The 24,267-nt window shown below is 39.0% G+C and overlaps 1 pseudogene; it reads right to left on the bottom strand.

The window, feature by feature from the left end:
* The window catches only part of LOC125837431 (uncharacterized), a 78,992-nt pseudogene extending 56,149 nt beyond the window's left edge, over positions 1-22,843 (bottom strand).
* Positions 22,844-24,267: the final 1,424 nt, after the last annotated feature.

Here is a 24,267-nt window from a genome sequence, read left to right as displayed (position 1 = left end):
ATATTGATAACTAAAATTTATTGATTTAGCTTATATTGTGTGGTTCCTTACACCTACAAAATATTAGAATAGGTCTTTACTTCATAGTCGAATTCTTTATCGTATCACTCCCTGTGGGATTGACCCGAACTCATTGTTGAGCTTATACTTGTTAGCGACCGCCTACACTTTGAATAAGAAGAAGTGTAGTTGATCGTTATTAGGTGCCAGTAAGATCAAAAGCATGCATGAAAGGGCATCAACATAGCGACTAGTACGGTAAAATTTGAGCACATCCCAGATGCCTATACTATCTCAAGTAGAGAAAAGAACACTTCCCTGATGCCTCGTAATCTCAAAAATTAGTAAGTCAAGTGATCCAGGTGGTACGACTCCCGTTAAAACTAGTTTAAAATAAAAACCGAGTAAAATAGTATCTCATCATGACGATAAATATACCAATGCATGGGTCGGGATTTTACCACAAAATCCATGAGAATGAGCGCCATCACCAGCATTCAAACAAGGCACTCAAAATTTAAATAATTATATAGCCAATGAAACCACACTATCAAAGCAAAAAGTACTAACCTGGGAACCAACTAGTCCTCACATACGGTCTCTGGTCTAACAATATAATCATAATCTCAATAAGGATACAACATGACTACCACTAATCAACAAGCAAACAGATTAACTAGAAATTTCAAATCAATAATGAGGGAGCGTACCTAAGGGACGACGCACTACCCCAATCACACTGCTCCAATCCTAGACTGAGCAAAACTAGGACTAACCTACGGCTAGATGAGCCACCAAGTTCACAAGCATCATCCCAAGGAAAACGACCCAAAGGAAGCCCTAACGGAAGAGAAATATAACTACAAGGAAATAAAACACAACCTAAATCATCTAATGCCGAACCTATTCTAAGGCAACCACGAGTCAATCCTAATAAAGATAAGCATGATCATTTACTATGCAAGAGAAGCCATTGTAAAAATTAATGATTCCAACACCCACAATAAGACCAAGGCTCCTATTGAATCAAGAAAAGATTGAATAACAAGAGGAAAGCTAAATACCCAGAAAATACCATAAAAAAATATATAAAATTTATACTAGGCATTGTCTAAAAACCTCAATCAAGAAAGTTGACTGAATCCCACCTCAAAGACGAATACAAGTGCTTTGAATCAACAACAAATGACCAATCCACATCCTAAACATCTATGAACACCGCCTAAATATTGAATTATCAATCACAATGTCATTACAGACATTTTGACACAAGAAATAGAGAATTAGAAATGGACCCAAAATTGAGTTAAAAGGAGAATGTAGGACTCGATCCGAGAATCCAAAAATAGACTTTGTCAAAAAGTCCTAATAGACTAACCGAGCTTGTTCCTCAAAACGGGGCTCAATTCCATGCCCGGGAAAACCCAAACCACCACATGCAATAAAACATAAATTGAAAAAAACCAAAAGAGAGCTGGCAGCCCTTTTGGGGAGAAAACTATGTCAAACAAAGAGACCCTCTGTAACACCTCAGATTTTAAAGAAGGGAAAATTTTTTGGTTTTTAGAAATCTGGTGTATGCACCAATGGAACCACCGACGGTCTGTAGGTCCACTTATGGACCGTAGGTGGGAGCCGTCGGTGGCAAGCTAAATTAATTTCAAAATTTCAAGTTCTAATACCTTTGTACGATTCACCAGGATGGTCCGTTATTCAATGTACGAGTCGTAGGTGGATCTCACAGGTGAGTCCTCGACTTAGTGAAATTTTGAGGGTCAAAATTGGGACCTACGGTTAGTATATATGGTCCGTAAGTGGACCAACGAACCATAAGTGCCCCCACTCTTGATTCGGTCTCCATTGTTAATGTTTTTCCAAAAGTGCTTCCTAATTAACCACCAGGTGTCCCTAGTTAAAGGGAAATAGACTTTGGTATTTACCTTCTCCAAGATACACAACCTATCTCTATTCCTTCTTACCAAATGACACCGGTAAAACTTAAGGAATTAAAGGAATAATTGAAAGATTTGTTAGGTAAGGGTTTAATCCGACTAAGTATCTCTCCATGGGGTGCTCCAATTTTGTTTTTTTCGAAAGAAAGAGGGTTCATTTTGTATGTGTATCGATTACCGTCAGTTGAACAAGGTTACCATTAAGAATAAGTATCCTCTTCTAAGGATAGACGATTTTTTTGATCAACTACATGGAGCAAGTTACTTCTCTAAGATTGACATTTGATCATGTTATCACCAATTGAAGGTGAAGAAAGATGACATTCCCAAGATGGCTTTCCGAACTTGGTAGTCATTATGAGTTTTAGTTGATGTCCTTTGGCTTGACTAATGATCCGACAACATTTATGGATTTGATGAATATGGTGTTTAGAACCTTGATATGTTTATGATCGTGTTTATTGATGATATCTTGATTTACTCAAGGAGTTAAGATAAGCATACCGATCATTTGAGGATTGTACTGCAAGTCCTCAAGGACTAACAACTATTTGCAAAGTTTATAAAGTGCATGTTTTGGTTAAGATCAATGGCGTTTCTTGGTCACATTGTTTCCCGAAAAGGTATTTAGGTAGATCCTAAGAAGATGGATATGGATAAGAGTTGTCCTAGACCTCTATCTCCCTCGGATATTATAAGTTTCTTCGGTTTAGCGGGTTACTATAGAAGGTTTATGGAAGGGTTTTCCTCAATTACCTCTCCATTAACTGCACTGACCCAAAAAATAGTTAAATTTTTGTGGTCAAGAGCATGTGAAAAGCATTTTCAGGAATTGAAAGATAGATTAACTTCCACTTTAATGTTGACTTTTCTGGAAGGAAGATGGGTTTGTTGTTTATTGTGATGCTTCAAGAGTTTGATTAGGATGTGTCCTTATGCGAAATGGGAAAGTCATTGCCTATGCCTCCAGGCAACTTAAGGCGCACAAAAAGAACTATCCTACCTATGATTTAGAACTAGCGACGGTTATGCTCTGTTTAAAGATATGGAGGCATTACTTATATAGTATGCATGTTGATGTCTTTGCCGATCACAAAAGTTTACAATATGTCTTCAAACAGAAGGATCTAAATCTTCGCCAAAGATGGTGGCTTGAGTTACTAAATTATTATGATATGAGTGTTCTCTATGACTCCGACAAATCGAATGTGGTGGCAGATGATCTTTGCCGATTGACAATGGGTAGTGTTGCTCATATTGAGGATGTTAAAAAGGAGTTGGTTTGTGATGTACATACATTGGCCTGTTTGGGTGTTCGATGGTTAACTTCACCAAAGGTTGTGTTAGAGTTCAGAATGGTTCAGAATCATCCTATGTGTCAGAAGTGAAAGCCAAGCAAGGAGTGGACTCGATCTTAATTAAGTTGAAGGAAGTGGTGCTTAAGAAGTCAGTTGAGGCTTTCTCCCCAGGGTGGAGATGGAGTGCTTCGATATCAAAGTCGTTTGTGTGTTCCTAATGTAGATGACTTTAGAGAGCAAAATTTATCAGAAGCTCATAATTCTCGATATTCCATTCACATGGGAGCCATCAAGATGTACCGTGACTTACGAGAGGTCTATTATTGGAATGAGATGAATAAGGATATCGCAGAATTTGTAGCTAAGTGTCCTAATTATCAACAAGTGAAAGTTGAGCATCAAAAGTTGGGAGGTTTGTCCCAAGATATCAATATTCCTACTTGGAAGTGGAAAGATTTGAATATGGACTTCATTGTTGGTTTACCCCACACCCATCAACAACATGACTAGATTTGGGTTATAGTATATCGTATGAAAAAATTGGCCCATTTCATTCCCGTCAAGGTTTCTTACTCGGCGGAAGACTATTCTAAGTTGTATATAAGGGAGATGGTTAGGTTGCATGGAGTGCCCCTATCCATTATCTCTGACTATGGTACCCAATTCACTTCTCAGTTTTGGAAATCTTTCCAAAAAGGGCTTGGTACTTGTGGTAAACTTACTTCTACCTTTCATCTACAAAATGATGGTCAAGCGGAGTGTACTATCCGAACTTTGGAATATATGTTTAGAGATTTTGTAATTGACTTCAAGGGTAATTGGGATGATCATTTGCCTTTGATTGAATTTATGTATAATAATAGCTATCACTCAAGCATTAGTATGGCTCCATCTGAGGCTCTATATGGTAGGAGGTGTATATCTCCTATATGTTTATTTAAAGTGGGGGAATTTTCTTTCATAAGTACTGACTTGGTACATGAGGCTATGAAGAAAGTTCAGTTTATTAGAGAAAGGTTGAAAATGGCTCAAAGTTGGAAAAAGTCCTATGCCAATGTTAGAAGAAGAGATCTTGAGTTCGATGTGAATGATTGGGTCTACTTGAAAATTTCACCCATGAAAGGTGTAATGAGATTTGGAAAGAAAAGGAAGCTTAGTCCTCGTTATATGGGCCCATATCAGATCTTGAGGCATATTGTTAAGGTTGCTTATGAGCTTGAATTGCCTAATTACTTGGCATTCGTACATCCAGTTTTCCATATCTCATTGTTGAAAAAATGTGTCGGTGATCCGACATCTATAGTGCCATTGGATAGTCTTGGCATAAAAGATAGACTTTATTATGAAGAAATTCTTGTTGAAATTTTGGACTGGCAAGTTAGGAAGTTTAGAAATAAAGAAGTTGCTTCCATAAAGGTTCTTTGGAGGAATCAGTTAGTTGAGGGTACTACTTGGGAGGTCGAGACCAATATGATGTCCCATTATACTCATCTCTTTCCCTCTGTCCCTAATCTAGCTTGAGCTATTTAGTTCCTATAACACCTCAGAATCTAGTAGGCTAAGAAAAGGACCAAGTGAGAGGTCACAAGTCAAAGACTGAGCCTGGGTACCTCTTCACGAAGGTATGGACGAGCCGTGAAGGGAACCACGAGGTGTGGTGTGGTGTGTAAAGGCTCACAGTGCCAAGACAAAAAGGGCACCCCTCCCACGAGAACCTAGATAGCTCGTGGTGAGCACCACGATGCGTGGTGATGCCTGTGAAGGGGAGAGGCAGTAGCCACCTTAAGGCAGACCCTCCACACGAGCCACTAGACGGCTCGTGAAGGGCCAGACGGCCCGTGAAGGTGGTCATGAGAGGAAATCAAGGCTTACCTAGCCACTAGTCTAGGGATCACAACTGCCTAGAGGGCTCGTGGAACCCTAAACGGCTGCTGTGGGCCTCCATATGGTGGTTCGCGTCAGCTGTAAGTCAAGGGTTGTTGGGTCTTTTCCAAATTAATTCATTTACTTCATTCTCTTCAAATTTATCAAAAGAAGATCAAGTTCTTCCTCTCTTAAATATTTCTCTCTCTAGAAGTTTAAAGAAGAAGAAGGGTTCAATCTAGGGTTTCAAGGCAAGCTTCCAATTTCACCATTGAAGGCAAGCTTTTGGCATTGAGGTATAATAGTTTCATCCGTTGATTCCTTCCATTCATGGAGTTACCAAATTCTCCTATTTTCAATGTTAGAAATTTCTAATTCAGTTAGGGTTTTCTTCAATAATTGCCATGGGTTCTCTTCAATGTTGATTAAGATGATATAATTATGATCTCTTATGCATGAATTGATCCAATACTATTATTTTATGATGATTCCCCATGAACCCATGAAAATCCCATGAACCCATGAAAATCCCATGTTTTCCAATTATGATGATATGATGTGGGTTTTGAATTATGGAAGAGGAAATTATGAAATTAAGAATGTTTCCATGAAATTGAAGTAAATGTTTTAAGAATGATTCAAGAGTGAAGTATTAATGTTAATGATGATTGTTGTTGTGTTGTTGAATGGATTTCTCATAAACATATTAAAGCATGATTTGTGAAAGGACATTCTCACATAAATGATTCTTAGGGTTGAAAGGTTTTCTCAACCAAACTATGAATCAATGATTTTAAAAGCTATTATGAAAAGATCATGGATGGTGAAAGCTTTATACATGCATGGTCAAAGGAACTATCCCATGATACTTAGATTTGATTGGTTAATTAATGATACATTTTCATGAATGACATAATGACTTAGGTTTGATTGGCTAGATGACGTGCCCTTTCATGGATAATAAGAACAAGTTAAGAAAATGACTACTTCGTGGGATTTATGCTTAGCACCGAGAGGATATTGAGATGGAAGCTCTCCCATTAGTAGAGGTCGGGTTTGTAGAAGCAATCTCCTTATCCCTTACCTACGTGCCCCCATAGGATGATTGTCTAGATAGACATTCGTTAGTGGATCTACAATAGCTAGAAGTTCATGGTCCTTTCTTGGCAAGTAGGACAACTCTTTTCGGTATGGGAGACACCGGATTCCATGTTGATAGTTTGTATGGTCTTATATGTCGGTGGTTAAGGCTACTTCCCACAAATAAGAAAGTTATGATGAACCAAGGTTACTTCAAGGAAGTATCGTAAGTATGTTTTAAGATGATGTTCACTTTCATTGATCATGTTTTATGACTTATGATTGCTAACTCTCACGATGCATGTTTTAGCTTGATCAATGCTTACTTATGAAAATGCCCCTTTTTTACATGTTTTAAATGTTTTATGCATGACTATCATACTTGGTACATATTTTGTGCTAACACATACTCTTGCCTATATTTCTCAAATATAGGGTCCGACTGTCACGATTCTCAATTTTGTGGCTAGAAATTGATTTGCGTGATTTCCGAGCTTTGGTGAGTTCTCATGCTTTGCGGACGGACTTTCATTGATTTTAGTTTTTTTCTTACTTTCAGTTTATGAAATGATGTATGGTCTAGGCCCAATTTAATTCTATTGTACTACATGGCTATTGCGACAAGTGTTTAGACTTCTACTTTACTTTTATAAAACTTTTGGACTTGAAATGTTGTCTTTATCTCTTATGTTCTATTTCTTTTGTTATGAATGTTAAGTGGCTTTTATGGGGCCTCATGGGGTCCTATGCGCCATTTTACATCTAGGGTGTACCCCTAGGTCATGACAAACTTTCTATCAGAGCACAAGGTTTAAAATGGTCCTAGGATGTCTCATAAGCCACGTCGAGTAGAGTTTTGTTCATAAGTGTGAAGCGCTCCACATTTATGAATAAGAGGCTACATGACGATTAGGAAACTCTACTTCTTTCATTACTCTAAAGTCCTATGATAGAGTTTAACTCTATAAGGTCTCTTTCCTAATCCTTATCCAATTCTCTAAAGGATATGCTACTCAAGAGCTTACACTAGAAGGAATGTGAGGGAGACTATGGAGCAAGAAGCTCCTCAAGCTCTAGTTGACCTTTTGGCCGAGTAAGTGACTAATGTGGAGTTTAGGGCTACTTTTCAAGTATTGGCTCAAGCCTTGATGGCCCAAGCCAATAGGGAGGTTGTGGTTCCCGTGAACCCAAATGTGGGTACGACGACATCTATAGTAAAGGACTTCACTAGAATTAATCCTCCAGAGTTTCATGGTTCTAAGTTTTAGAAAGATCCTCAAGAGTTCATCGATGATGTTTATAAGGTGTTGATGATTATGGGAGTAATGCAGGTGGAAAAGGCAGAGTTGGCCTCTTATCAACTTAAGGGTGTTGCTCAAATATGGTTCAACCCATGGAAAGTAGGGAGACTAGAAGATGTGGGTCCTTTTGATTGGGAAAAGTTCAAAGTTGCTTTTCTTTATAGGTCTTTCCCCTTGAGATGAGGGAGGCAAAGGTGCTTGAATTCATCAACCTTCGTCAAGGAAGCATGAGTGTTAAGGAGTATGCTTTGAAGTTCACACAATTGTCTAAGTATGCCCCTTCTTTGATTGCCGATTTTAGGGCAGGAATGAGTAAGTTTGTTTCGGGTGTGTGCAAAATGGTGGTTAAGGAATGTCACACCGCTATGCCTATCCATGATATGAATATTTCTCGTCTCATGGTTCATGCTCAACAAATTGAACAGGAGGAACTTAAGGAAAGGTCTAGGGAGACGAAGACGGCTAAGACCGGTGATGGAAATTCTCACATTCAAGGTCCGATGGACATGGTCATTCTAGGTTCCGACAAAGGTTTTTCGGTTAAGGTTCCTCCAATGTTCCTTCTAAAATAAAAAAAGATAGGGTGGATAACCCTAAGCCTCAAGGAGGAAATGGTAGTGGATCTTCATTGCCTAGGTCTACTTGTGCTAAGTGTGGAAAGAAGCACGAGGGTAGGTGCTTAGCCAACACAGATAGTTGTTTTTGTTGTGGTAAAAGTGGTCATAAGATGAGGGATTACCCGATGCTTACGACTAAAGGAAGATAGGGCAAACAAGCTCCTCCTAGTAGTTCAGGTTCCAATGCTCCCAAGCAAAGTTGATTCTATGCACTTCAGACTCGCGGTGAGCAAGAGGTCCTCCCGATATGGTTACTGGTATGTTGAAAGTCTCCCAACATGATATTTATGCTTTATTTGATCCCAGTGCTACCTTGTCTTTTGTGATGCCATATGGGGCTATGAGGTTTGATGTTCTTCTGGATGTGTTGTTAGATCTTTTATCTATCTCTACCCCTACTGGTGATTCTATTGTGGTAAGAGGGTCTATAGAAAATGTCATCTTTCCTTGTCCCATAGAGTTACTCGTGTTGACTTTGAAGAGCTAGGTATTCTAGATTTTCATGTTATCCTTGGTATGGATTGGTTGCATTCATGTTATGCTTTTATTGATTGTATAACCCGAGTAGTCAAGTTTTAGTTTCCAAATGAGCCCGTCCTAGAGTGGAAAGATGGAAATTTTATGACTAAGGGTCAGTTTGTTTCTTATCTCAAAGATAGAAAGATGATTGCTACGGGTTGCATATACCACTTAGTTAGGGTGAGGAATGTAGATTTTGAAACCCCTACTTTTGAGTCGGTCCATATTGTGAATCAGTTTCCAGAAGTGTTCCCAGATGATTTTCTTTGTATTCCTCCCGAAAGTGAAATAGACTACGGCATTGACCTTCTCCCAGATACGCAACCCATTTCTATTCCTTCTTACCGAATGACTCTGATAGAGCTTAAAGAGTTGAAAGAGAAATTGAAAGACTTGTTGGATAAGGGTATCATCCGGCCGAGTATATCCCTATGGGGTGCTCCAATGTTGTTTGTTAGAAAGAATGATGGTTCTCTCCGAATGTTTATAGACTATCGGCAATTGAATAAGGTTACAGTTAAGAATAAGTATCCTCTCCCAATGATAAATGATTTGTTTGACCAACTTCAATGGGCAAGTCACTTTTCCAAGATTGACCTCCGGTCGGGTTATCACCAATTTAGGGTGAAGGAAGATGATATTCCAAAAATGGCTTTTAGAACCCAATATGGTCATTTTGAGTTTTTGGTGATGTCTTTTGGTTTGACTAATGCTGTCGCCGCTTTTATGGATTTAATTAATAGTGTGTGTTGACAATACCTTAACATGTTTGAGATTATGTTCATTGATTATATATTGATTTATTTGAGGATTGAGGATGATCACATCAATCATTTGAGGACTGTGTTGCAAATTCTTAAGGACCAACAACTTTTTGCAAAGTTTAGCAAATATGAATTTTGTTAAGGTCCGTGGCTTTTCTTAGTCACATTGTTTCAAGTAAGGGCATTGAGGTAGATTCTAAGAAGACGAATGTGGTTAAGAGTTGTCCTAGACCTCTATCCCCTTTGGATATTAGAAGTTTCTTGGGTTTGGCTCGCTATTACAGAAGGTTTGTTGAGGGGTTTTCTTCCATTGCTTCTCCATTGATAGCATTGACTCAAAAGAAAGCTAAGTACATATGATCCGAAGCGTGTGAAAAGAGTTTTTGGGAATTGAAGGATAGACTTACTTTCGCTCCGGTGTTGACTTTACCGAAAGGGACTGATGGTATTGTGGTTTATTCTGATGTCTCAAGAATTGGGCTAGGGTGTGTGCTTATGCAAAATGGGAAAGTGATTGCCTATGCTTCAAGGCAACTTAAGATTATTGAGAAGAATTATCCTACCCATGACCTTGAACTTGTGGCAGTTGTTTTTGCCTTAATGATTTGGAGGCAATATTTGTATGGTGTTCATATTGTTGGTTTTACCAACTAATAGAGTTTGCAATCTGTGTTTAACCAAAAGGATCTAAATCTTCGCCAAAGATGGTGGCTTGATTTATTGAAGGATTATGACATGAGTGTTCTCTATCACCCAGTAAGGTGAATGTGGTGGCAGATGCTCTTAGTCGGTTATCAATGGGTAGTGTTGCTCATATTGAGGATGATAGAAAAGAGTTGGTTCGAGATGTTCATAGATTGGCCCGATTGGATGTTCAGTTAGTAGACTCTACCAAGGGTGGTGTTATGGTTCACAATGGTTCAGAATCATCTTTTTGTGGCGGATGTGAAAGCCAAGCAAGGTCTTGATCCAACTTTGGTTGAACTAAGGGAAGAAGTTCTTAAGAAGTCCGTTGAGGCTTTATCGCAAGAGGGAGATTGAGTACTTAGATATCAAGGTTGTTTGTGCGTTCCTAATGTTGATGACATGAGGGAACAGATCTTGTCAGAAGCCCATAGTTCTCGGTACTCCATTCACTTGGGAGCCACCAAGATGTACCGTGATTTGCGGGAGATATATTGGTGGAATGGGATGAAGAAAGATATTACAAAATTTGTGGCTAAATGTCCTAATTGTCAACAAGTGAAAGTTGAGCATCAGAAACTGAGAGGTTTGTCCCAAGACATTAGCATTCCTACTTGGAAGTGGGAAGACTTGAATATGTACTTCAATGTTGGATTGCCTCGCACCCGACGACAACATGATCGATTTGGGTTATAGTAGATCGAATGACCAAATTGGATCATTTCATCCCATCAAGGTTTCTTATTCGGGGGAGGACTATACTAAGTTGTACTTGAGAGAAATGGAAAATTTGCATGGAGTGCCTTTATCCATTATCTCCGATCGTGGTTACTCAATTCACCTCTCAATTTTGGAACTCTTCCAAAAGGGTCTTGGTACTCGTATTAAGCTTAGTACGGCCTTTCATCCCTAAACCGATGGGCAAGCAGAGCATACTAGCCAAACTTTGGAAGATATGTTAAGAGCTTGTGTGATTGACTTCAAGGGTAATTGGGATGATCATTTGCCTTTGATTGAGTTTGCCTACAACAATAGTTATCACTCAAGTATTGGTATGGCTCCATTTGAAGCATTGTATGGTAGGAGGTGTATATCTTCTATAAGATGGTTTGAGGTGGGTGAAGTTTCCCTAATAGGTCCCGAATCGATACATGAGGCTATAGAGAAAGTTCAACTTATTAGAGAAAGGCTTAAAATGGCTCAAAGTCAACAAAAGTCATATGCCGATGTAAGAAAGGGGAGCTTAGTCCCTGTTATGTAGGCCCATATAAGATTTTAAGGCGTGTTAGTAGGGTTGCTTATGAACTTGAATTGTCTATTGAGTTGGCATCGATGCATCCAATTTTCCATGTCTTTATGTTGAAGAAATGTCTTGAAGATCCGACATCTATAGTTCCCTTAGAAGGTTTGGGAGTTAAGGAGAATCTTTCTTATGAAGAAGTTTCGGTTGAGATTTTAGACCGACAATTCAAGAAGTTAAGAAACAAGGAAGTTGCTTCCGTGAATGTGATGTGGAGGAATCAATTAGTTGAGGGTTCTACTTGGGAGGCCGAGGCCGATATGATGTCCAGACATCCTCATCTCTTTCCTTCTACTCCTATTCTAACTTGAGGTATTGAATTCCTCATGGTTTACTCTTTTGGTATCATGTGTGTTAGATATTTCCATGATTTCCTTATTTATGCATGTTCATGAAAAAGCTTAAGTTTTGAGAAAAAATGAGTCAACTTGATTTATTTTTACATGCTTATGTGCATTTGAGTATAAATTGCATATAGACTACATGATATGATGATTTGAACATGTTTCAGATTGGAGATAATGTTTTCCTTCTCAGAATTGTGCATATATGTGATTGCATGCATGTTGGGGTGTTAGGTTAAGTTCCTACCTTCCTTATGATGTCTTGAATCTCATTCGAGGATGAATATTCCCAAGGGGGAGATAATGTTACACCTCAGAATCTAGTAGGCTAAGCAAGGGACCAAGTGAGAGGTCACAAGCCAAAGACTGAGCTTGGCCATCCTTCACGAAGGCCAAGACGAGCCGTGAAGGGCACCACAAGGCGTGGTGTGGCTCCTAAGGGGTCACAATGCTAATCCAAAGACGACTCCACTCCCACAAGCACATAGACGGCTTGTGGTTAAGTCAGTGAAGGGAGAGGCAGTAGCTACCTTAAGGCTGACTCTCTACACGAGCCACCAGACGGCTCGTAAAGGGAGAGACGGCCCGTGAATGTGGGCGTGAGAGGAGGGCAAGCTTGTCTAGCCACTGGTATAGGGACCACGACTACCTAGATGACTCATGCGGGCCTCTATCTGGAGGTTCACGTTAGCTATAAGTCAAGGTAGTTGGGTCATTTCCTAATTATTTTATATTAATACTATGTCGTTTTGCATATGCCTAGGACCTATATATAAGTGATTTTAATCCCAAATTAATTCATTTACTTCATTCTGTTCAAATTCATTAAAAGAAGATCAAGTTCTTCCTCTCCCAAATATTTTACTCTCTAGAAACTTAAAGAAGAAGAAGGGTTCAATCTAGGGTTTCAAGACAAGCCTCCAATTCCACCATTGAAGGAAAGCTTTTGGCATTGAGGTATGGTAATTTTTATCCATGGATTGAGTTAGGGTTTTCTTCAATTGCCACGAGTTCTCTTCAATGTTGATTTAGATTATTGAATTATGATCTCTTATGCATGAATTGATGAAATACTATGATTTTATGATGATTTCCCATGAACCCATGTAAGTCCCATGGTTTCCAATTATGATGATATGATGTGGGTTTTAAATTATGAAAGAGGAGATTATCAAATTAAGCATGTTTCCATGAAATTAAAGTAAATTTTTTAAGGATGCTTAGAGAGTGAAGTATCAATGATGATGATAATGATTGTTGTTATGTTGTTGAAAGGATTTCTCATACATACATTAATGCATGATTTGTGAAAGGACAATCTCACATAAAAGATTCTTAGGGTTGAAAGGTTTTCTCAACCAAACTATGAATCAATGATTTTAAAAGCTATTATGAAAAGATCATGAATAGTGAAAGATTTTCTCATGCATGTTCTAAGTGATTTATGTTTAGCACCGAGAGGATCTTGAGATGGAAGTTCTCACGTTAGTAGAGGCCGGGTTTTTAGAAGCAATCTCCTTATCCCTTACCTATGAACCCCAATAGGATGATTGTCAAGATAGACATTAGCTAATGGATCCACAATAGATAGAAGTTCATGGTCCTTTCTTGGAAAGTAGGACAACCCTTTTTGGTGTGGGAGACACCGGATTCCATGTTGATAGCTCTCATGGTCTTATATATCAGTTAAGGCTAGGTCCCACAAATAAGAAAAGTTATGATGAACCAAGGTTATTTCAAGGAAGTATCGTAAGTATGTTTTAAGATAATGTTCACTTATATTGATCATGCTTTATGACTTATAATTTCTAACTCTCAAGATGCATGTTTTAGCTTGATCAATGCTTACTTATGAAAATGCCTCTTTTTAGCATGTTTTAAATATTTTATGCATGGCTATCATACTTTGTACATATTTTAATTTGTACTAACGCATACTCTTGCCTACATTTCCCCAAATCTAGGGTCCGACTGTCAGGGTTCTCAGTTTCATGGCTAGAAGTTGATTTGCGAGATTTCCAATCTTTGGTGAGTCCTCATGCTTTGAGGACATGCTTTCATTGATTTTAGTTTCTTTCTTACTTTTAGTTTTGGACATGATGCATGGGATAGGCTCAATTTCATTTTATTGTACTGGATGGCTATTAAGACAAGTGTGTAGACTTTCGCTTTACTTTTATAAAACTTTTGGACTTGAAATATTGTCTTTATATCTTATGTTCTATTTCTTATGTTATGAATGCTAAGTAACTTGTATTGGTCCTCTCGGGTCCTATACGCCATGTTACATCTAGGGTGTACCCCTGGGTCGTGAGAGTTCCTAATGGTTCACTCTTTTGGTTTCGTGTGTCTTAGATATTCCCATGATTTCTCATTTATGCAAATTCATGAAAAGTTTAAATTTTGAGAAAATGAGTTTACTTGATTGATTTCTTCAGCTTTATGTGCATTTGAGTATGAGTTGCATATAGACCTTATGAAATGATGTTTAGAACATGCTTTAGCTTGGAGTTGATGTTTCCTCCTCGGATATGGGCATTTATGTTATTGCATTCATTTTGAGCCACTAGATTTTGTTCCTACCCACCTTATGGTGTCTTAAATTCCATTTGAGGATGAATTTTCTCAAGGGGGAGATATTGTAACACCTCAAATTTGAAAAAAAGGGAAAAATTACTGGTTTTAGTAAGTTGGTGTCTGCTCCAACACAACCATCGACGGTCCGTAGGTCCACTTACGGACAATAGGTGGGAGTCGTCGGTGGCAAGCTAAATTAATTTCAAAATTTCAAGTTCCAGTAACATTTTACAATTCATCGAGATGGTCTGTTGTTCAATGTACAAGTCATCGGTAGGTCTCATAGGTGAGTCACTTCGTAAATTTTTGAGGGTTTAAGTTGGGACCTACAGTTTGCATGTACGGTCATGGACCAATAGACTGTACATAGAAATTATCAATGGGGTCCAAAGATAGGGTCCCAGAACTCCACCGATGATTGTATAGGATGGTCAGTGATTAGACCTACGGACCGTAAGTCCAACCGTTGGTGGAGATCCGACAGTTATTTTTAAAGGCTTTTTGGTCTTTTCCCTAATTGTTTTAACCCTATATGATGTCGTTTTGACTTCTACCCAAAGCCAAATATAATGATTTTCAACCCCCAAATCACCCAATTCAACTCATTCTTCTAAATTCCCTAAAGAGATCAAGTTCATCCTCGCAAATATTTCTCTCTCTAAGGAAGAAGAAGAAGGCTAGGGTTTCAAGATAAAGCCTCTAATTCACCATTGAATTTGGGTTTTTCACATCAAGATATGATAGTGTTCACATATGGAGCTCTTTCCTCCACATGTTTCCTAAATTTTCCAATCTTACAAGTTAGAAATCTCCAATTGAACTTAGGGTTTTCTTCCATCTTATGGGTTCCTTTCAATGTTGATCCAATTGATTGCTTTATGACTTTTATGTGTGAATTGAAGTAATTGCATGTTTTTTAAGTTTAATCCCCATGAACCCATGTGAAATTCATGATTTCTAGACTATGATCATGTAATAGGACTTTTGAACTATGAAAGATGAATTATGAAGATATGCATGTTCTTTATTAAATTGATGAAAATGACTTGAGTTGCTTTGAGAGTAAAGTATCAATGTTGTTGTTATTGTGAAAGGATTTCTCACATACTACTCAATACATGAATCTGAAAGAGTTTTCTCACATAAAGATTCTTAGGGTTGAAATTTTTTCTCAACTAAACTTTGAATCGAGATTTAGAAGCTATTCTAATGAAATCTAGCTTGGATTGGCTACTAGATGTGTCTTCCATGGATAAAAAGACAAGTGACGATTACCCATGTCTCATAATGATAAGACAAGTAAAGATTAATCACTATTTTGTGAGATTTATGCTTAGCACCGAGTGGACCTGTCATGACTCAGGGGTACCCCCTAGATGCAACATGGTATACTTGACCCCGAAGGGGTCTCGTACAAGCCCTTAGTATACATAAACATAAGAAAATATAAATGATGCCGAATTTAAAAATTATACAATCGAAGTCTTTCTCATAGAATCGAAAGGAATCTAGACATTGTCTCATAATCCATCTACTACAATAGAATGTCAATAGGGTCACAACCCTTTACGATCGAAAAGTCTCAAAAGTAGAATATAAGAAAGTAACTAGAAGAAAATGACATTTTGTCCTCGAACCATGAGGACTCACCACAAGTCTTGGAGATAAGCAATCCAAACCTTAGTCAAGAAAGGAAGTACACTTCACCTAGTCGAAACCTACACTTATCAAAAATGTAGAAGAAATATGGGTTAGCACAAAAATGTACTAAGTATAGAAGCAGGCATAAAAATCCTTGAAATATGATAAAAAGAACAATTTATTTGAAAATCATGCATTTATCAAGTTTAAGAATCACTTATGCATTTTAATGTAAAACACAAGTCATAGCACCTTCGTCACATAAATCCTCATAACATGTAGAGCCATTACCTTAGCAACCCTAAGGTATACTTATGCAATGTATCGTTAGCAACCCATAATACCAACCATACTAAATACTCCTTTGAAGCCACCTTAGTCATACATATCATCTTTAGAACTCATCATAGTCAATAGTCATAGATAAGGAAATAGTCATGTACATTACTTGAACATAAGGAAAGTCATTCATAGCAAGAATCCATTCAACATACATGCATACATTCATGTATTATCATAGCATAAAGAACCATCCCATAATACCTTTCCAAGTCCACTTGTGCAATGTAAAAGTGAAGTTCCATTCCCCAACTCTTACTAAGTAAAGATCATCAAGAAATCATAAGTATAGTTTGTGTCATATTCATTATCTTATAATGTAGGGAAAATAGCCATATCCGACATAGACCATGTGAGCTACCCCACACCAAAAGAAGGTGTCCTACTTGCCTAAGGTAGAACTAAATGTATAGCTTTTAGGTGGATTCACTAGCTAAAGACCTATGTGGGCATATAGTTATGGGATAGGGAGATTGCTTCTAGAAACCCAACCGATTGTATTGGCGGAGGAGCTTCGATCTCATGAGAATAATTTAGATGACCCGACCTAATGTATTGACGGGTGGGCCGCTACCACATTTACCATATCCACTCGGTGCTAAGCATTATTTCCCAAATTATACAGAATTAGTCTTGAATTGCAATTACATGTGTGAAGGAATATCTTGCCCTTCATTCAATACAACTCATAAAATAGCTCATAGATTCAATTAGGCGAGGATGAACTTTCAACCTTAGAATCATCATTAACATGTGAGTAAACCTTTCACATCATGTTCATAGTATTTCATGTGAATAGCCTTTCAATCAACACAATCACATTATCATCATCCTAGACAATTCATACACAGTCATGTGTAAGGGTAAGGGGATACTGATCTTCAACAATACCACAATTTATACAATAGTCATAGGATATTCACTTTTTAAGTGAATCATAAGTTCATACACAAGTTTCATCAACATGCACAAACCTTGATAATTTACCCTACAAGGGTCATGAATCATATCTCACAATCACACCTAGAAATACTACATTAGGCATGGATAAAACAAGATTCAACAACTACAATACCATAGACACAATTCATAGTATTCATCTTCCATCAATACACCCATCAGAATTCATGAAATTGGGGTCATGGGGAAGTTCATGGGTTCATGGGTAATTTTACTATAGAAATCACCATTAAACAACAAATCAACAATAATATAAGACAATTGACCCATTGAAATCATTTTTAGGAAGAACCCATGGCTAGATTGAAAACCCCAATTTTTGAAGAATCTATTAATTCGAAATTAAGAGTTGAAGGGCATCATGGAAGAAAGCTTTCCATGAATCAAGACTCCCATACCTTGATTGGAGATCCCACACAAAATTGAATAAGAAAGGCTGCTCCTTGAACCATAAGCTTGACCTTGTTCTTTCTCTTCAATGGAGTTTCTAGAGAGAATATTTGGAGAGGGGAGTTGGTTATGATTTGAGTCTAGTTAGTTATGAAGTAGAATAGGTTAGTTAATGGTTTAAAAGTGGTTATATATGTCTAAATAAATGAATTAAAATGACCCCACACTAATATAATAAGTCTTGGAATTAATGGTTTTGGCTAAGCCTTGGCAGAGTCTTTAACAACTTTTTCAGGGTGGGACCTACTCCCACCACCCACGGACCATAGGTGGGCTCACGCCCCATCCTGCAGGTCCGTGGTTTGGGTCTACAGCCCCTCCTCTAGGCGAACTCATGCCACCCACTCACGAGACCCCACCCACGGGGTTTGAGGGGGTCTACGTGCCGTGCTGCTAAGTCATAGAATGGTACTGGAACTTGGAGGTTTGGGGGACGTCTATCCTCGACTCATGACTCCCACCTATGGGGCGTGATTCCACACATGACTCGTGGGTGCCCATTTCGTGGGTCATGTTGTTTCTGACAGCTTTTTGGCCAGCTCTATGGTCCTCCTCAAGGACCCTTGGGGGGTCCTTGGGGGGGTCATGCCTTGACGTTTAGGTCCTAAAACATTATTAATAAGTAGGGGAGGTTATTTTACCACTCTTATCTTTACGTTAACCCAAATTAGGCTACTAGACTACATACTAAGCTCTAGCTTAGTTCTTTAGTTTTCCAGAGTGTTGCATTATCTCCCCCTTGGGAACATTCGTCCTCGAATGATGATCTAGACACTAAAATAATTTAGAAACTCAAGATTAGCAGTCCATCATGCATGAAACATCAAAAATATGCACAACTTAAAATTGTACTATTCATTTCATGCACTTTGCAAAAGGAGGAAACTTCAACTCCATCTCAAGACATAGTCAATGCAACACAAGGAAGCATGAACTACTTATGCCAACCCAATATGCATGAAACTCATCAATTCACATAAACATAGGAGGAACTACCTTCTCCAACTCAAAGCAAGCTCAACACAACAATATGGAGTCAACATGCCATTTCATAAGAAGCTTAACTAAGCATGTTCATCATAAACATAACTAAGCATGTTCATCATATCATCTCATGAAGTCAAATATGCAATCATCATACTAAAATGCAAATCAACATGAGAAACATATAAATCATGAAAACTCAATTTATGCCAAATATGAATTCTCACAAGAACATGAATATCATAAGGAAATCATAAAGAACACTTATATCACATATGATTTCCAACACACCAAACTCAAGAAAAACTACTTACCTCAAGTTTGGATAGGAGTAGAAGGAAAAAGATGAGGATATCGGGACTTCATATCGGCCTCGGCCTCCCATGTAGCACCCTCAACTAAGTGATTCCTCCATAAAAGCTTAACGGAAGCTACTTATTTGTTTCTCAACCTCTTAACTTGCCGATCTAGAATCACTACCAGAATCTCTTCATAGGAAAAAGGTTCTCATCAACTCCTAAACCCTCTAAAGGAATGATAGTTACCGGATCGCCAATGCACTTCTTGAGCATAGAAACATGAAATATCGGGTGAACCGGAACCAATTCATTTGGCAACTCTAATTCATAGGCAACTTTCCCAATACGCTGCAAAACTTGATAAGGGCCCACATACCGAGGACTAAGTTTCCCCTTCTTGCCAAACCTCATCACACCTTTCATAGGTGAGATTTTCAAGTAGACCCAATCGCTGACTTCAAATTCTAGGTCCCTCCTTCTATTGTCGACATAAGACTTTTGCTGACTTTGGGCCGTCTTCAACCTCTCTCTAATGAGTCGGACATTCTCAATAGCCTCATAAACTAGTTCGGGACCAATTAGAGCAATTTCATAGGCAACTTTCCCAATACGCTTCAAAACTTGATAAGGGCCCATATACCGGGGACTAAGTTTCCCCTTCTTGCCAAACCTCATCACACCTTTCATAAGTGAGATTTTCAAGTAGACCCAATCGTTGACTTCAAATTCTAGGTCCCTCCTTTTATTGTTGGCATAAGACTTTCACAGACTTTGGGTCGTCTTCAACCTCTCTCTAATGAGTCGGACATTCTCAATAGCCTCATAAACTAGTTCGGGACCATTTAGAGCAATTTCACCTACTTCATACCAACCAACCGGTGATCTACACCTCCTACCATATAGTGCTTCAAATGGAGCCATGGCAATACTTGAGTGGTAACTATTGTTGTAGGCAAATTCTATCAACGGTAGATGGTCATCCCAATTACTTTAAAAATCTATCACATACGCCCTCAACATATCCTCTAAGGTTTGAATGGTGCATTCCGCTTGACCATCCATTTGAGGGTGAAAGGTCGTGCTAAGCTTGACCTTAGTGCCAAGTCCCTTTTGGAATGCCTTCCAAAAGTGTGAAGTAAATTGAGTACCCCAATCCGAAATAATAGATGAGGGAACTCCCTGCAACTTCACTATCTCCTTGATGTACAATTTGGCATAGTCTTCCACCGAAAATGAAATCTTGATGGGGATAAAGTGGGTGGAATTCGTCATTCTATCAACAATGACCCAAATAGAATCATGTTGCCTTCTAGTATGAGGCAAACCCACTATAAAGTCCATGTTCACATCTTCCCACTTCCAAGTGGGAATATCAATATTTTGGGACAAGCCTCCCGGTCTTAAGTGTTCGGCCTTAATTTGTTGACAATTTGGACATTTGGCTACAAACCGCTATATCCTTCTTCATACCACTCAACCAATAGACTTCTCGTAGATCACGGTACATCTTGGTGGCTCCCGAATGAATAGAATACCACAAACCATGAGCTTCGTCTAAATTTTGCTCTCTAAAGCCATCGACATTCGGAACACATAATCGTCCTTGGTACCTAAGAACCCCATCTCCCCCTTGGGAGAAAGCCTCAACGGACTTGTTGAGTACCGATTCTTTCAACTCCATTAATATGGGATCAATGCATTGTTTATATTTCACATCAACCATAAAGGAGGATTTGAAACCATGATGTACCATGACACCACCCTTGGTGGAATCCACTAGTTGGACACCTAACTGGGTCAACCTATGTACATCACGAACTAACTCCTTCTTCCCATCTTCTACATGGGCCACACTACCCATGGACAATTGACTTAGGGCATCCGCAACTACATTGGCTTTCCCGGGGTGGTAAAGGACGCTCATGTCATAATCCTTTAAAAGCTCTAACTACCTTCTTTGTTGGAGATTTAAGTCTTTCTAGCTAAACACATATTGAAGACTCTTGTGATCTATAAACACATCAGCATGCACACCATATAGATAATGTCTCCATATTTTCAAAGCAAACACTACCGCCACTAATTCAAGATCATGGGTCGGATAATTCTTTTCATGGATTTTGAGTTGCCTTGAAGCATAAGAAATCACCTTACTATGTTTCACAAGCACACATCCCAAACCCACTCTGGAGGCGTCACAATAAACAACAAAACCATCGGTACCCTCCGGTAAGGTCAACACCAGAGCGCAAGTAAGTCTATCTTTCAACTCTTGGAAACTTTTCTCACATACCTCCGACCACTCAAACTTAGCCTTCTTTTGAGTTAAAGTCATCAACGGAGAACCAATGGAAGAAAAACCCTCAACAAACCTCCTATAGTAATCAGACAAACCCAAAAGGCTTCTAATATCGGTAGGAGTTAGAGGTCTAGGCCAACCTTTGACCGCATCCTTCTTCTTAGGATCTACCTCAATACCCTTGCTCAACACAATATGACCAAGGAAGGCTACAGACCTTAGCCAAAACTCACACTTACTAAACTTTGCATACAATTTATGGTCTTTGAGGACTTGCAATACAATTCTCAAATGGTTTATGTGCTCAGTTTAAGTCTTTGAGTAGATCAAAATGTCATCAATAAACACACAAACATATCAAGATACTGCCTAAAAACCCTATTCATTAGGTCCATGAATACCGCCGGGGTAATTGGTTAACCCAAATGACATCACCATAAATTCATAGTGACCGTACCCGGTCCTAAAGGTTGTCTTGGGAATGTCGACCCCTCTTACCCTTAGTTGATGGTAACTGAAACGAAGATCTATTTTGGAGATATAGTTAGCCCCTTGGAGTTGATCAAACAAGTTGTCAATCCTTGGAAGGGGATACTTATTCTTTATTGTCACTTTGTTTAGTTGGCGATAATCAATACACATTCTAAGGGACCCATCTTTCTTTTTAACAAATAATACCGGAGCACCCCAAGGAGAGATACATGGTTGAATAAAGCCTTTGTCTAACAAATCCTTGAGTTGCTCCTTCAACTCTTTCAACTCGGCCGGAGCCATTCTATAAGAAGAAATGGAGATACGTTGCGTATTCGGCAAGAGATCAATGCCAAAGACTATTTCCCATTTGGGAGAAATACCGGGCAAGTCATCTGGAAAGACTTTCGAAAACTCACTCACCACGGGGACAGACTCTAAGGAAGGGGTTTCGGACTCAACATCCATAACCCTAACAATATGGTAAATATACCCCTTGGAGATCATTTTCCTAGCTTTGAGACAAGAAACAATTTGACCTTTAGGGATAGAATTTCCCCCCTTCCACTCTAAAGTAAACTCATTTGGGAATTGGAACTTTAATACCTGAGTCCTACAATCAATAGAGGCATAACATGAATGCAACCAATCCATACCCAAAATCACATCAAAATCTAACATGTCCAACTCCACTAAATCCACCAAGGTAACTTTATGGGACAAGGAAATAAGACAACTTTTATAAACTCTTTTTTCCACTACCGAGTCACCAACCAGGGTAGACACCGAAAAAGGTTCTTCTAACACATCAGGGAGTATTTCAAATTTCATAGCCACAAAAGGTGTAACAAAAGACAAGGTGGCACCGGGGTCTAACAATGCATAAACATCAATAGAAAAGACTTGCAACATACCCATCACCACATTTGGGGAACTCTCTCGGTCACCTCGGGATTGAAGAGCATAGAAGCTGTTCTTCTTGGGAGCATCGGAGTTTGAACCACTAGGAGGACTTTGCTTATCATCTATCCCTTTGGTCATATGGGTTGGACAATCTTTCAATTGATGACCACTCTTTCCACAACCATAGCACACACCCATGCCGGCAAGATATTTATGTTCATGCATCTTACCACACTTGGCACAAGTGGGCCTCACCATGAGAGATCCCCCACTATTGCCTCCTTGAGGCTTTGGGTTAGGCACCCTATCTTTGTTGACCCTTGGAGCACTAGAAGAGCCTTGGTTGGAAAACCTCTTCTTAAACCTTAGTCTACCTTGACCCTCGAAGTTGCCCTTAGAAGAATTTCCATCATTGGTCCTTGCCCTCTTTACATCTCTATCCTTGTCTAGGTGTTTCTCATCCTCCATTTGCTTAGCATACACCATAAGACAGGATATATCCATATTATCATGAAGCATAGCCGAACAACATTCTTTTCTCACCAAACTTGACACGCCCGTTACAAACCTACTCATTTCATCTCTAGGATCTGCCACTAAGGATGGAGCATATTTGGACAATTAGGTAAACTTTAGAGAATATTCTTCAATACCCATACCTCCTTGAAGAAGGTTGATAAATTCCTCCACCTTGGCTTCCCTCTTCTCACGGGGAAAAAACCTATCAAGGAACGCTTTCTTGAACACTTCCCAATATGTGGGACCTGCCTCTATCAGCGTATTCCTTTTCCATTGAGCATACCATACTTGAGCCACTCCCTTCAATTGATAAGCGGCTAGCTCCGCTTTCTCCACTGGAGTCACCAATATAGCATCAATTATCTTGTAGATCTCTTCCACAAACTCTTGTGATGGCTCATCCTTGTCAAATCTCTCAACATTGAAGCCATGGTGGTCACACTAGGGTTCACACAGGGCCCAACATCTCAGTTGACTTAGGCCGTCATAGCTTGGGCTTCAGTTGTCACAACTTGAGCTTGAGCAGTCATGACTTGAGTCACGTTTGGAGAGCCATCCTTATTTCCACATTGGTCATAGCCCCCTCATCATCTTGAGCTTGAGGGTCTTGAGGAGCTTGGGGAGGAGCTCCCTCGTTCACGTTCTCCTCTTCTATCCTCGCATTCACCCTTCTTGTATTCATAGCCTATAAACACAAGAGAAGGGTTAGGAAAAAGGACTTCATAGAATGAATGAAGTGAACTTTCCTAAACATCTTATAGCCTCTCATTCATAAGTGTGGCGCGCTTCACACTCATGAACAAGACTCTACTAGACGTTGTTTATGAGACATCAACCTAAAAATCATCCCAAAACCTTATGCTCGGATACCAAGTTTGTCACGACCCAGGGGTACCCCTAGATGCAACACGACATACTTAACCCCGAAGGGGTCTCATACAATCCCTTAGCATACATAAACTTAAGAAAATAGAAATGATGCAGAATTAAAAAAATTATACAATCGAAGTCTTTCTCATAAAATCAAAAGGAATCTAGACATTGCGTCATAATTCATCTACTATAATATAATGCCAATAGGGTCACAACCCTTTACAATCAAA

This window comes from Solanum verrucosum, unplaced genomic scaffold, assembly GCF_900185275.1.
Source record: "Solanum verrucosum unplaced genomic scaffold, falcon-dt-bn FXZP01000147.1, whole genome shotgun sequence".
Lineage (NCBI taxonomy): Eukaryota > Viridiplantae > Streptophyta > Magnoliopsida > Solanales > Solanaceae > Solanum > Solanum verrucosum.
The sequence above is the reverse complement of the archived record's forward strand: the minus strand, read 5'-3'. Positions and strand labels throughout refer to the sequence as shown.